Below are 13,105 nucleotides of genomic sequence, written 5' to 3' on the forward strand. Positions count from 1 at the left end.
AGCTGAAATTCTTGCTTGGTACACAACAGTCGTGGATGGTGTTTTGTGTGAATGAACCGAGAAATCTGCCCAGTGGCGATGATACAAACTGACTACTTCAAGCTCCAACAGGGACAACCACTAGCATCGAAGGTCCGAGGACCGAGATGAGGGTTCAAAACACCGACTGTGGTTGTGGGTGTAGCTCGAACCGAAAATGCAAATGGGGTTTTCAGTGAAGGTGCTATTCAGGTGAATTGACAGAGGAATCGGTCAAGATAATGATGACTATGAGAAGGGTTCGGAGTGCCAAGTGGGTTTTCGAAGGTGGTTCCAAGTGGGTTGCCGTCGGTGAGGGAGAGAATCGAAAATGGAATGGTGGGTCGGTGAGTGTGAAGATTGCTCGTGGTCGCTGTATGAGGGTTGTTCAAGTGGGAAGGGGGGAAATTTGAGCTGTGGATTTGTGTGGTTTAGGTGAGAGAATAGTGTAAAAGTGGATCGGTGATCTGTATACTGTATGGCAGTGTCTCGAGCTACTTGGTTATAAAGTCAAGGCAATAGGTGTTCGGCTTTTTCAGTACCTGGTGGTCATTTCCTCGGCGTGATCTATATGGTGGTTTACTTACTACAAAGACACTTTAACGGAGTTTCCCGTTATCCAGTTTTTTTAACTAACTACAGAGAGATGATCATGTAGCTATCTCTGCAAGAATACCCTCTGTTCAAATCAAAATTCAGGATGAGAGGGAATCTGACACATGTCAGATTAAAACGCAAGGGAATGGCTGAATAAAGCATTTAAAGCATTTTAATTCAAAGGGGTATTATTGAATAAAGTGAAAATGGGCCACTAGCTTTACGAACCCAAAATTGTCATGGTAATGAATATGGGTTCATGTACGGACCATTCGATGCTTTCTAAAATAACAACCCACTATATGATGCACGAAGTGTGCTCTAAGGCTGTGCCTCAAAAATTAAATGGACCCATACACATATTAAGGAATATAATATATATTGTATCCCTTATATTTAATTTTCAGTTCGCTCTCTCTTTATTTTTATGTATTTGAACACTTTTATTTATTTATTTATTTATTTATTTATTATTATTATCATCATCATTAAATTTCAGTCAGCCATGTCTTTATAATTGGACATCAACACCATGATACAGTTTACTCACCACATACATGGGCCTAAATTGCGTGCATCGGGCTACACATATAAAATCTACTTAGGCTTAAAATTTTACAATTTACTCACCTTAAGAAATTTTATCAGCAGACAAGATGACCCAAAACTTAATGTGTTGGTCTAACTAACATAATTGACATACCCCATATATTCAAGCTACTTCTCATATTACTTCACTTATATATTCAACAGGTCATGTGCTCAAAAAATTCTCTTAGAACATATTGGCTCCCCACTGAAACTAGTATCTATTGTCCTATCATCCTCAGCTACTGACAATCAACGGACAATGACTAAAAGTACCAGGAAGTGGTACCTAGTATATTCCAACTGCTGTGCTACCCCAAACTTAATCTATTTAACTATCTTTCCTACGCTCAATCATCCATTCTAAGTTCCCCTTTGATATTATATTTGTTAAATCAATCCACTTCAGCAATTTTTAGTCAACATCTCTTTATCAGATCAAAATTAACAGACAGCAATTACACTTGGCCTTTTAAGAAAACATAATAGTCCCTATGTATTGTCCAGACAATCGAAACAAAGGCTTTTTGACTTTTCCTATTTAAATCTACGAATTTGGTATGTGAATGGAAATAATTACAGTTTGAGGTTACTAAGTGTCGCGGGAGGAACTCATCGTATCTAAATGACGCTAAGAGATCTCGCGGCACTTATGTTAATTTTTTTTTCTCTCCTGACACAGTGCCGACACTCTCTCTTGTGACACTCAATAAAAAAAAAATTATTTAAATAAATGCCGCCCCTCCCCCCTACAGCAGTAATTGGCACTTGTAACACCCTCCCTTGTATGCATTCAAGAGAGTTGTTTGCTAAGCGGATTAGAGTTCTGTAATCATATTTTAGAGACTGAAAATCACTTCTTACAATGCCAATTAAAAACTTATAATTGAAATCGGGTTCGTCACAAAAATCAGAGTATACTTTCAAAATTTCTCAACTACTGAAAATATAACTTTCCTGGCAGACCTTGCTGTCTTTAAAAATTCGTATAAAATTCCCTTCAACGATTCAAAAAAATATTCTTTGTAATCTAGAAACTAGACATCCGGGGCTTCGCGTTCATATAAAATGGTAGTAATTTGAAGTTCGTTTGCCCCTCGAAACATAACTCGTAAGGCGAGAGTTAAAATTAGTGAATTTATATCAAACGACCTGACTTGCAAAAATCATAATAAATCGAGCTTTCAGAATTTTGTTGAAAGATTTATGTATAATGAAACTAGACACCTGGGGCTACGCGTGCATATAAATTATAAGAAAATCGAAGGTCCGTAGCCCCGGGACGCCAACCTACAAAATGCTCGCACAAACAGTTTTAACTTAGCTTTCAAAACGTCATGAATCAGTTTTCGTTAAAACGTTTCTGAAATCCGTTTCAAAACACTTGCTGTTCTTAAAAGTCTTAAAACAGAAAGCAAACATAGTTCACTAATAATTTAAACATCCACAATTAGTACAGTCATCCATGAAATTAATACAATCACAGCAGCATGCCCAACGGTAGAAACCAACAGCAAATATCCAAGTCCTCAAAAGCTTTTACATCCTCCTGCCATTTTATAAAAATAGCAGCCCGTAAGGGGTGAGAAAAATCCCAATAGTGTGGCAATAAAACCAATAATGCAACAGTATTAAACTAGGCACAAAATTATAAACAGTCGCTTCAAACATGAAATCCTTTTCATCATATATCATTTTCATCATATATCATGTTACGTATATAACGCCAGAAGTGTACGTTCATAGCACTACGGTGCACGTATCACTAACATAATATCATATTGCGTATATAACGCCAGAAGTGTACGTTCATAGCACTATTGTGCACGTATCACTAACAGAACTGTGGAGTACCCTGGGTGGCTCCTCAGAAGGGCTCCAACTGTACCTAAGCGGACTGAAGCCAAGTGTCCCATACCCTGATATCAAGGGATGCCTATATGATGCGTGCTCAATCACATGGTCCTATATATATAACTATTCTAAGACTCAAGACTAACATGAATTTGGTACATGCATGCCATGCTATGCTGTCACACACAAACAGAAAGACAAGTGCGGTATGATGTACGGTGCATGAATATATCATCATTTCATAGCATATACTTCATGTACATTGGATGCCATACTGCCAAGCCATTCTTTCTTTTCATAACAGAATTTCCATAATCATAACATTTCTATAGGCAGAGTAATTTCATCATTTAAGGCAGCATAAACATAAGGCACATGTGAGCAACAATTCACAATTCATACACTAGTCAATAGTCACATCAGGTAATACCGCCTAACACATGCCTTGGCACTTTACTTTTAAATCAAGCATTCCAAACATCATCGAACAGTTCCATTATCTAAGAACTTGTGCACCTAAACAAATACATACATCAAATCAGAATTTATCACGTTTATTTTCTATATATTACACAGTTGTCCCGTTCTCCTAATCCTTAATTTACAATCGGTTTCCCTGTTCATACATTAAGCGAATTTTCTGCCCTTATATTGATTTTCCAATTGTCCTAAATTGACAAAAATCCAAGGTAATCTACACATGCACATTCGGTCTTCAATCATCAATTAGGTGCTTAATATATTTAGTTTATGTTTACTATACGCTGCATACAATTTCCATTACTCTAGGTACTTGATTCCCAATCGGTTTTCATGGTTCATAAGCTAAATTAATTTTTCTGAATCCCGGTTGCATGACCTATAATTACCCAGAGGCATACCCAAGGTTATCAAAGTACAAAACCAAGGTTTCTAACACATGTAGGTTCAGTTCTTATGATTCATTAGATTAATTTTCTGACTTCATATTAATTTGCCTACGTGTTAACAGTAACACAATCCAAGTCTCACATACATGCTGATTCGGTTTTAGCCCTCAATTAAGTGCTTATAATTTATTTATTTACATAGTCTTCCCTTCAAGGCTTAAGAGTGCGCTAAGGATGCACAAAGCATGCTGTCTTTGATTTTTCTACACATGCAAGGCTGGATATTAATGTCTACTTCAAGGAGCAATTCAGTAAGGTTAAGGGAGGTTACTTTCCAACCTCTAAAATCGGTTCCTCTTGTGCTACAAGCACCCAGTCCATGGCTGTTTGTCAAAACAGAAACGGGAAAAGAAATGGTACATCAAAAGAAAACGTTCTCCATGGATGCATTTAAGACTGAAACAGCAAGGGACAAGGAAGGTTCTAATGTTTAACTTACGTCTTCTCGCATGCGCACAACTCTGAATCCGCTAGGAGACAGTCACCAAGTCTTGCGCTACAATACTCAACTCCCTCTCTCCAAGGCTCACGTTTCCAGCTGCATGCAAAGGGGAGAACACCCTTGTAACACCGAAAGGAGCATGAGGGAACAAGGAAATAGAGACAAAACCTTACCTCCTTGAGCAGTGATGCTCGGCCGAACAAGGGAGGGGGAGAATATGAACTTAATTGTTGAGGCCCAGCCGAACTAGGAAGGAAGAAAGAGATATGGAAGCTTAGATGTTGAGTTCCTCTCTTGTGGACTCATGGTTTTGTGATGAGGAGAACGAATATAAGCTAGTTCTTAGTGTTCTTCTAGGAGGGACTTACGGTCTTGAGAGAGAGGGCAAGGTAAGGTTTGGTTCTGACTAGAGATGATGAGATACAATTTTTGCTTTGTGTTCTATGCTACTAAGCTTGCGACCTTAAGAGGATGAGAGGGAGGAAATAGAGCTGAGTTGTGTGCTGAAGGTCATGACCATAATTCGTTTTGTTTACTCCTAAGGTGTACACAAGTCGTGAGGGAATAAGGAAGAGCGCTTGTGAGGTTTGGCCAATATCAAAGCATGCAAACCGATTGCTCTCCTCTCATAGGTTGCATGGAGCGGCTGGCAAATTTGTTAAGAAGAAAAATAAACATAAAATCAGCTTTTCTTTTCTTCACTCTGCGCAAGGAAAGGAGACTGTAGGTGAATATTTTGGTTAATAGAGGGGCTTGGCCGATGTATGGTGAGGGAAGACCAAGTGTCCTCTTTGTGCCTATGTGTCGTTCATGTAAGGAGATGGGGAAGGTTTGGTTTGACACCTACTCGGCATGCATAGGCTGAGTTTTTTCTGATTTTGAATTCAATTAATAGCAATCAGTTTTGGCTGGTCATGCGCATAGAATGAATGAGAAAAGAATCACAAACTGGTTACTATTCTAAGCCAATGGCATTAAATCATCAGTTTATTATTCTCCCATTAAGCGCACTAGGTGAAAGGAGGAGAATAGATGTAAGTGGCTTTTGACCACTAAGGGACATACATGTTGATTGCCTTCCTTACATAAGCTGCGTGTGGTGGCAAGTGGCCGGGGCTGAATTCTTTGAATAATATAATAAGCAATCAGCTTGCTTTCTTTCACACAATGCGTATAAAAGGGAGTACAAGAATGGGCAGCAATCTGACTTGTCTTCCTCAAGACTATGCGCACAAGGGAAGGAATAAGATAATGAGAGTTGACATTGACCAATAGAACTACATGCATGCAGATTTTCTTTCTTCTTATTGACTGCAGGGGAGGCAAGGCTGATTTCTTAGGTTACTAATACAAATAATTAGGATTTCCTTTAGGATAAATTAAAGGTTAACTAAAGGGTCCAAGCTATCATTTCTTAATGAGCATTTCTTCCTGCAATTTATTAATTATTATTTCATATGCCTCCTAGTATTATCTAAGATTTTCATAGGTTATATTAAATTACTCATATTCTTTTAGCTAGAGCTTTGAATTCTCAATATATATATATATATATATATATATATATATATATATATATACACACATGCCCTTACTTATAAATACCAATCAAATAATTTTCCTAACTAAATTAATTCCACTCTAAACAGAAATTAATTCGAGTTTCAAGCCTACAACACGCCCTTGATTGTAAGTTATGTAATTTCCTAATTTTGCGGGATGTTACAATACTAATTTATTTTTCTTTAACCCCCCAATTTGTATTTCCGTTTTGAAAACTTCTGCGAATAATAAAACAGTTTTTATAAATGATTCATTGTCGGCGAGCTGGAGACCGAGAAGGGTTGAGACTTCAGAGGCACCACCAGATCGGAGGACAAGAACCTTGTCAATGGTGTCTGTGATGGTAAAATCAACCTGTAAGTTGTCTACACAACGTTGTTAAAAGGTAACTCATTCATTTTGCCACTGTTCGTCGGAACCATTGTTCAGCGGAGCCACATTCGCCGTCAACCACCAGATCCTCTATCACCTCGAATTTGGGTTTACTGAAACGCGTTTTTGATTTCAAAAGCAGAGTAGTGAGTCTCTATCATAGCTTCACAGGTACGCGTTTTCTTGGTGCTCTTATGCGTTTCAAATCCTTGCTTGTTTTGCCTAATTAGCTTACTTGTAATAGAGCAGATTTAATATAAAGACAAATGCTCAAATTCCGATTGCAGATGACATAGCAGAAGTGGTCTTTGATTGAGGATTGTTCTAACTTATAATAAAATAAAATAGTTTGATTTCTGTTGATGTTAATTCTATCAGTCTTTATAGGATCTTTGAACTGATATGGCATAACATGTAGAGGTTTTTTGGCATTGAAAATGCTACTGGGGTTAAATATCTTAATCATAATATTCTTAAAATGATCTTAATTATAATATGCTTAAATTGGAGAAAATAGAAGTATTTGTACCCAACTTGGGGTTGAATATCTTAATCATAATACTCTGATTTGTTAACAACTTGCCTACCATGCTTCCCCTCGCCCTACCAAATATTTATTCTACCTTGTCAGTTGTTTCTTCTTATCCCTTCATGTTTTTGCTATTGACACTCATATTCTGTATCATAGGTCTTAAATTTGAGGAATTAGATTGCCTAATTTTGCGTACGAATTTCTGCTAGCAAGTATTTGCAACTTGCACTCAAGTTGGCACAAGTGATGGTCCACAGTTCCTGGCAGATGGAATCCCTTCTTCAGTTGACTACGACGCAAGTTTTGCAATTGCATATCAAGAATTATAAGGAAGACAGTCAATATGGGTTCAAGTACTATTTTATTAAGCCATTCAAGAAAGTTGTAGAATGTTTATTTTGTGTGTTCGGTATGTTTAAACCGAGAATTTTTATTTTATGACTTGTGTTTAAGTCACAACAACTAAGTACTTGTTTTCTGGTGATTAGTATTTACAAAATCTATATATTTTTTTTGCTTCCTTTAATCTATATTTTATAGATGAGCTACCAACTTATATCATTCATTTCTGATTCAATTCACAAGTTGGATTATGCAGGAACTGTGACATTTTTTCAGAATTTTCAGAATGGTTAATGGCATGCTGGTTTCAGGTTTCGGTGGTTTTGAAGCTTAGCGCAGTAACCATTTATTTACGACCGGTGGTGGTCCTTTAATAAACAATAACTTCAATGTTTTCCAGAGCACACATATGACATTTTTTAAAATCAATTGTTGGACAACGACACTGGAAAATATACCTTGGGTTCCCTTTCAACCATCCAAAAATTTCTTCCAATCATCCAAAAATTCTAATAGATTAAAACTTTCAAATAAGTGCCGTTGGGGGGGTTGTTCGGCACTTAAGGAATAAAAAAAATGAGTGTCGTTGGGAGCTCTTGGCGGTACTATCTTCAGAAAAAAAAAATGTTACATGAGTGCCGCAGGAGTCCATGGGCGTCTTTTAGAGTCGTGGGGTCTCCCCTGCGGCACTCAAAGACCCCAACCGGTAATATCTCAAAATCAAATACCAAATTCGTAAATTTAAACCAAAATATCTCCAAACTGGTCAAACACCCTCTCGAAACAAACACACCATAAAGTTGACAACTACTGAGAATATTCAAACTAAACAACTAAGCAGTCTTACTCACTAAATTAACTTAACATTTCTATACATTAAATTGTTAATTACTACTAACTAACTAATCAGCTAGACCTTTTTATTGTTTCACCCAGCATCCATTAAGGAAATGAAAGTCTTCTCTTTATCTACATGGTTGCTCCAGAAATGCTTTAACCATCTTGATGTAGCCTTGATTGGAAATAAATTGATTCTTGTCTTGAACTTTAGAACAAGTTGTCCTATATCAAACCAAATGATTATTTAATTTCGAACCATTTCTTTCTTGAGGGGACTAAGTCTTCTTTGTTGAATTAAAGAGCTAGAGTTTAGATTCCTCTATTGTAAATTCCATGGTTTAAAATGCTTATCCTAAACCCACTTTTTTGGTTTTTCATTAATCCTATTCTCCAACAAACTTACATCCAATTCTTTGGCTTAAACATTAAACTTGGAAGTTGAAAGAGATTCACAAGGATCTTTTTTCTTTATTGCCATGAATTAGTCAGCCACCAATGAATCCACAAGAGTTAAAGTAGAACAATCTTCCACCCTTTCATCAATATAATGAATTCCTTTGAAAATATTGAAGGTAATTTATCTTCATGTACCCTAAATGTAAGCTCTCCTTTCCTAACATCAATAATAGCACCACCAGTGGCTAAGAATGGCTTACCCAATATAACAAGCACATTCTTGTCAGCTTCAAAGTCTAGAATTATGAAATCAACAGGGAAAATAAATCTATCAACCTTTACTAATATGTTCTTTATTTTCCCATCAGGGTGTGCTAGTGAACTATCAATTAATATTAAAGTAACAGTGGTTGGAAAGGCTTCTACTCCAAGTTGTTTAAAAATAGAAGTAGGCATCAAATTGATGCTAGAGCCAAGACCACACAAAGCTCTTCCAATATACCTATCACTCATAGATTGGATCAATTTTTTTTGTTAATTTAGAGGTATCCGTTAGTTAGACCCACTTTTATTAGTCTCTCTAGTATATGCAGCTGTGAGGCACTGTTGACACCAGTGCCTTACAGTACGAACCAGAGTTAGGAAAAGTAAAAAAAAAAAAAGATTTGGTTCTCTATGAGATATCATCAACATCGTGGTTAATCAATTTGAAATTCCACCAGATTTAGAGGAAGAATTGCTCGACATTGAATGTGCAAAACTTTTTGGGGGTAAACATGCAGAGAATCCTCACGATCTAATAGATCAATTTTTGAATTTCTGCAATGGCATAAGGATAGACCAAGCCATTGAATACTCAATTAAGGTCCATTTGTTTCCCTTTTTTATGAAAAGTAGAGCTAAGACTTGGTTGAAGTCTCAACCTTGATGAAGAATAACCACATGGAAGGACCTAGAATTCAAAAATTTTAGCAACTACTTCTCATCATCTAAAGCCAAAAGGACTAAAAAGGAGATTGACTCCTTCACGCTCAAGAAAGGAGAATGTTTATATCAAGGTTGGGCGAGGCTTAAGAGATTATGCAGAAAATGCCCAGATCACCTCCCTAAAGACTGACAATTGGCTCGTACTTTCTACAACAATCTAAGCCCACTTTGGTGAATAAACTTAGATCTAGCAACTGGAAGACCGCTTTACACTAAGAAACCTGATGAAGCTCTAGCGCTGATTGAGAAAGAGATTTACGGTGAATATTAGGCAATCAAGGCCCAGCCAATAGTCGAACAAGAAGCTGAGGAGGAGTCATTCATTCTAGCTCAAGAGGTCTACAATTGCTCGATCTCTCTATTCAAGTGTTGGTAAATATTGCTGAAAATGTGCTGTGAAAGCGGGCAACTTTGCATACACAGAAAGTTTTGCAGTTGTTGATATGGATGAGGACCCCATTATTTCTCACTTTCTTGAAGAACCACTTCTGACCACTGCATATATAATGGTAGATGAGCTAAAGGATGAGGTGTTCACAAGGAGGATGGAGACTAGGGAAGTATTTTTGCTTTTACAATTAATTCCATCACTAATATTCTTTACCTCAGATTTGCAAGAACAATTTGTTGAAGATAAAGGAGATGGAGAAAAAAAGTCGAGAATCCTCTCCTATTATGAAACAAAAACAAACTCAAGGTTAAGATAAAGAAATCCAAGAAGGTGGCTAAGACCAAGGGAACAAATCCAGCTTTGGTTCTTTGCTACAAGCCACCTTTATCATCTGTCAAAACCAAGCTCGTGACGATAAACAAGCTTTTGTTGGGAGGCAACCTAACGAATTTATTCGCGTTCATTTTTTTATTGATTATTTTTTTATTTTCTGATCTCCATGGTGTTGTATTTCTGATAGTTTTTGGTGCTACTGCTTATTTTTATTGTTATGTGCTCATTATTACTGATATATAGTTACTGTTAAGGACAACAAATTTCTAAATCTGAAAATAGGGAGCAACACCATATATCGTAGTAGCAATCATGAGAGCTGTTTACATTTTTCCTTCTTTCTTTGTGATTGATTTGTTGTAATGACTAAGGATTGTGCCAATGGAGAGTTAGTAGGAAGTTAGTCAATGATTTGATCCTTAGTGTGATGATTAACAAGCTTGTTTTGATTTTGTGAATAAGCACTAATTGGGTATATCTAAGAGTTAGTAGGAGCACTAGGATTACGGTTTGTGAGATAGCATAGTTAACTGAATAATGCACCCATAGCCATGAGGTTTTGAGCCTAAACAGAAAATTTCCTTTTGGTGTGCACTTCATTGTTAAAAATGCTCTAGAACTTATTTTGTTTCTCCTTAAGATGGTTGATTACATGAACTGCTGATATAATTGAGGCATTATTTTTTTGTTTTCGCTACTTAGCCAAAAAGCCAACTATTATGCTATCCTTTGTTAAGTTCGTTGAGCCTAGGTTGTTTCTTTTTGTGTAACCTGATATTTTAATTAGTCACTCCACACACACATCTACCTTAGATAGATTCCAAAACTATCATGGTAAGGTGTAGGCATGAGCATTATGTCTTATGATGCTTAGTGGTGAAAAAAGAGGTTTTGAAAGTTAAACAAAAACAAAGGTAGAAAATGGTGATTAATATGTGTGTGTGTGTGTGTGTGTTTCCCCTTTAAGTTTTGTGCAAATAAAAGTATTGAAAAAATAAAAATGAAAAATAAAAATGAAAAAATTTGGGGATTAAAAATAATAATGCTGAAAAAAAGCATGATGAAAAAGGAGAAAAGGATTATATGTTAAAATTGTTTATAGTTATACCATGATCCTTTTGTGCTTCAACTCTTTAGCCATATTTCTCTTTATTTATCCTCCCATTAGCCAGGCCTCATTACAATCTTTATAAAGACCTATTGATCTTCTGTGCCTGTTACTTGACTGTGAAGAGTAAGAATATAACCAAGCCTATGGTAGTATTTATTCAATGAATGTTTGAGTGATAACTTAACCCTGGACACTTGAGTGCTGAGTGAATTGATAATTCCAGTTAGGGGTGTGTTTAGATTTAGCTATATATACTTGATTGATAGATCTCTTGTTGTGGTTCTATGACTTGCTGCTTTTGGAAACTGCTTGATTGGATGCTTGTTCTTAGTGTTTTGGTTTCAATGTTAAGTCTAATTACTAATGGATAGAGTCAAGATTAAGTCACGGTTTGGTTCTCTTATTGATGATTCATTAAGCACAGAATCTATACATTTGCATTTCCCACGTTCTTAAATGTGTCCATTGTTGGGGACAACAATCATTCTTTACATATGCTCCTTCATTCACTGGTCATTCTTTGCCATATAGTCTTTCATTCACTGCTCAATAGGAGGATGAACTTCAGGGATGCTTTGCTTTTGTTGTTTAGCAGGAGGAGGCGACATAAGACTAGGTGGGAAAGGCACCTTTGGTTGGAAAGAATGCTGCATGTCTTTGTAAGTTTGCTGGTGTTCCTTATTTCCAGCATTATGTTGGTAATTTTGGCCTTGATTTTGGACAAAATTACCTCCTTGATTATGTTACCTTTGCTGATTAAATTGGTTGTGGTTGTTGTAATTGCGATTAAAGCCTCCCACAAAAGGACAGATTTTGGGTTCTTGGGGCATTCTTTAAAAGCATGAGATTCATCGCACAAGGAATAGACAAGTGTTGTAGCAACTATTGGTGCAAGTGCTAGTTGCTTGGCTTCCAATACCACCTTGGCAAGATTCTTAATTGTGTTATTCTAGGCAGCAAGTTGAACCGCCAGTGAAGTTATTTCATTGACTTCATGGATTCCAGCTGCCTTCCTTGGGTGGTAAGCCTTATCAAGGGGCCATTGATAGCTATTGAGATTAATTCTCTTAGTATTTTTTTTTTGTAAAATTTCCATACCAAAACTGAATCTACATTAGTCCTCCCTTGCCCACTTAAACCTCTATAGAAGATTTGAAAAAACGCCCAGTTAGGCAGTCCATGAGTAGGACATTTCCTCAACATTCCCTTAAACCTTGTCCATGCTTCATGAAGGGATTAATCAGCAAATTACCTAAATCTGGTAATGTTGTCTCTTAGATCACACACCCTGGTTAGAGAGAAGAACCTCATAAAGAAAACCTCTCTCTATTCCTTCCAAGTGAAGATTGATTACGATGGAAAAGTTTCCATCCGCTCCTCTATTGCCCCGCCCAAGGAATAAGGAAAGAGCTCCATTCGCATGGCTTATTTGGAGACACAGTGAAAAGAAAAAGTATCGAGCCTTCATGTGGTAGCCAATAGTATTGAGTCATGGACTGTAGGAGCTGAACTATACTAGGCTTCAAGCCAAAATTACATCCAAATAAGGTTGCACTATGCCCGAAATTACTCCATCAAGAGATTGAATGACATATTCCATTATTGGAAACTCTTCATCAACTATCACTATAGCATTACCAGCTTCCACATTTCAAAATTCATTGTTTCCATGGATAGAACTAGCATTATTATTCCCATGCGCCTCTGCCATTATGTATTAAACAACCAAACTTCTCTTCTTCTTTTTTGTTTTCTTCAGATTTGGCATAACTCAATATATGTCACTGATGTTTTCTTAGTTTACAAAATT

At 36.7% G+C, this 13,105-nt stretch overlaps 1 non-coding gene across 1 annotated transcript; it reads left to right on the forward strand.

The window, feature by feature from the left end:
• Positions 1-12,469: 12,469 nt before the first annotated feature.
• LOC133311099 (small nucleolar RNA R71) lies at positions 12,470-12,576 on the forward strand. The gene has a single exon (XR_009751526.1). It is a non-coding gene; the product is annotated as a small nucleolar RNA R71 (small nucleolar RNA).
• The last annotated feature ends 529 nt before the right edge of the window (positions 12,577-13,105 follow it).

This window comes from Gastrolobium bilobum, unplaced genomic scaffold (assembly GCF_033153095.1).
Source record: "Gastrolobium bilobum isolate Gb01-03AN ecotype WA unplaced genomic scaffold, APGP_CSIRO_Gbil_v1 utg169209, whole genome shotgun sequence".
Taxonomy (NCBI): domain Eukaryota; kingdom Viridiplantae; phylum Streptophyta; class Magnoliopsida; order Fabales; family Fabaceae; genus Gastrolobium; species Gastrolobium bilobum.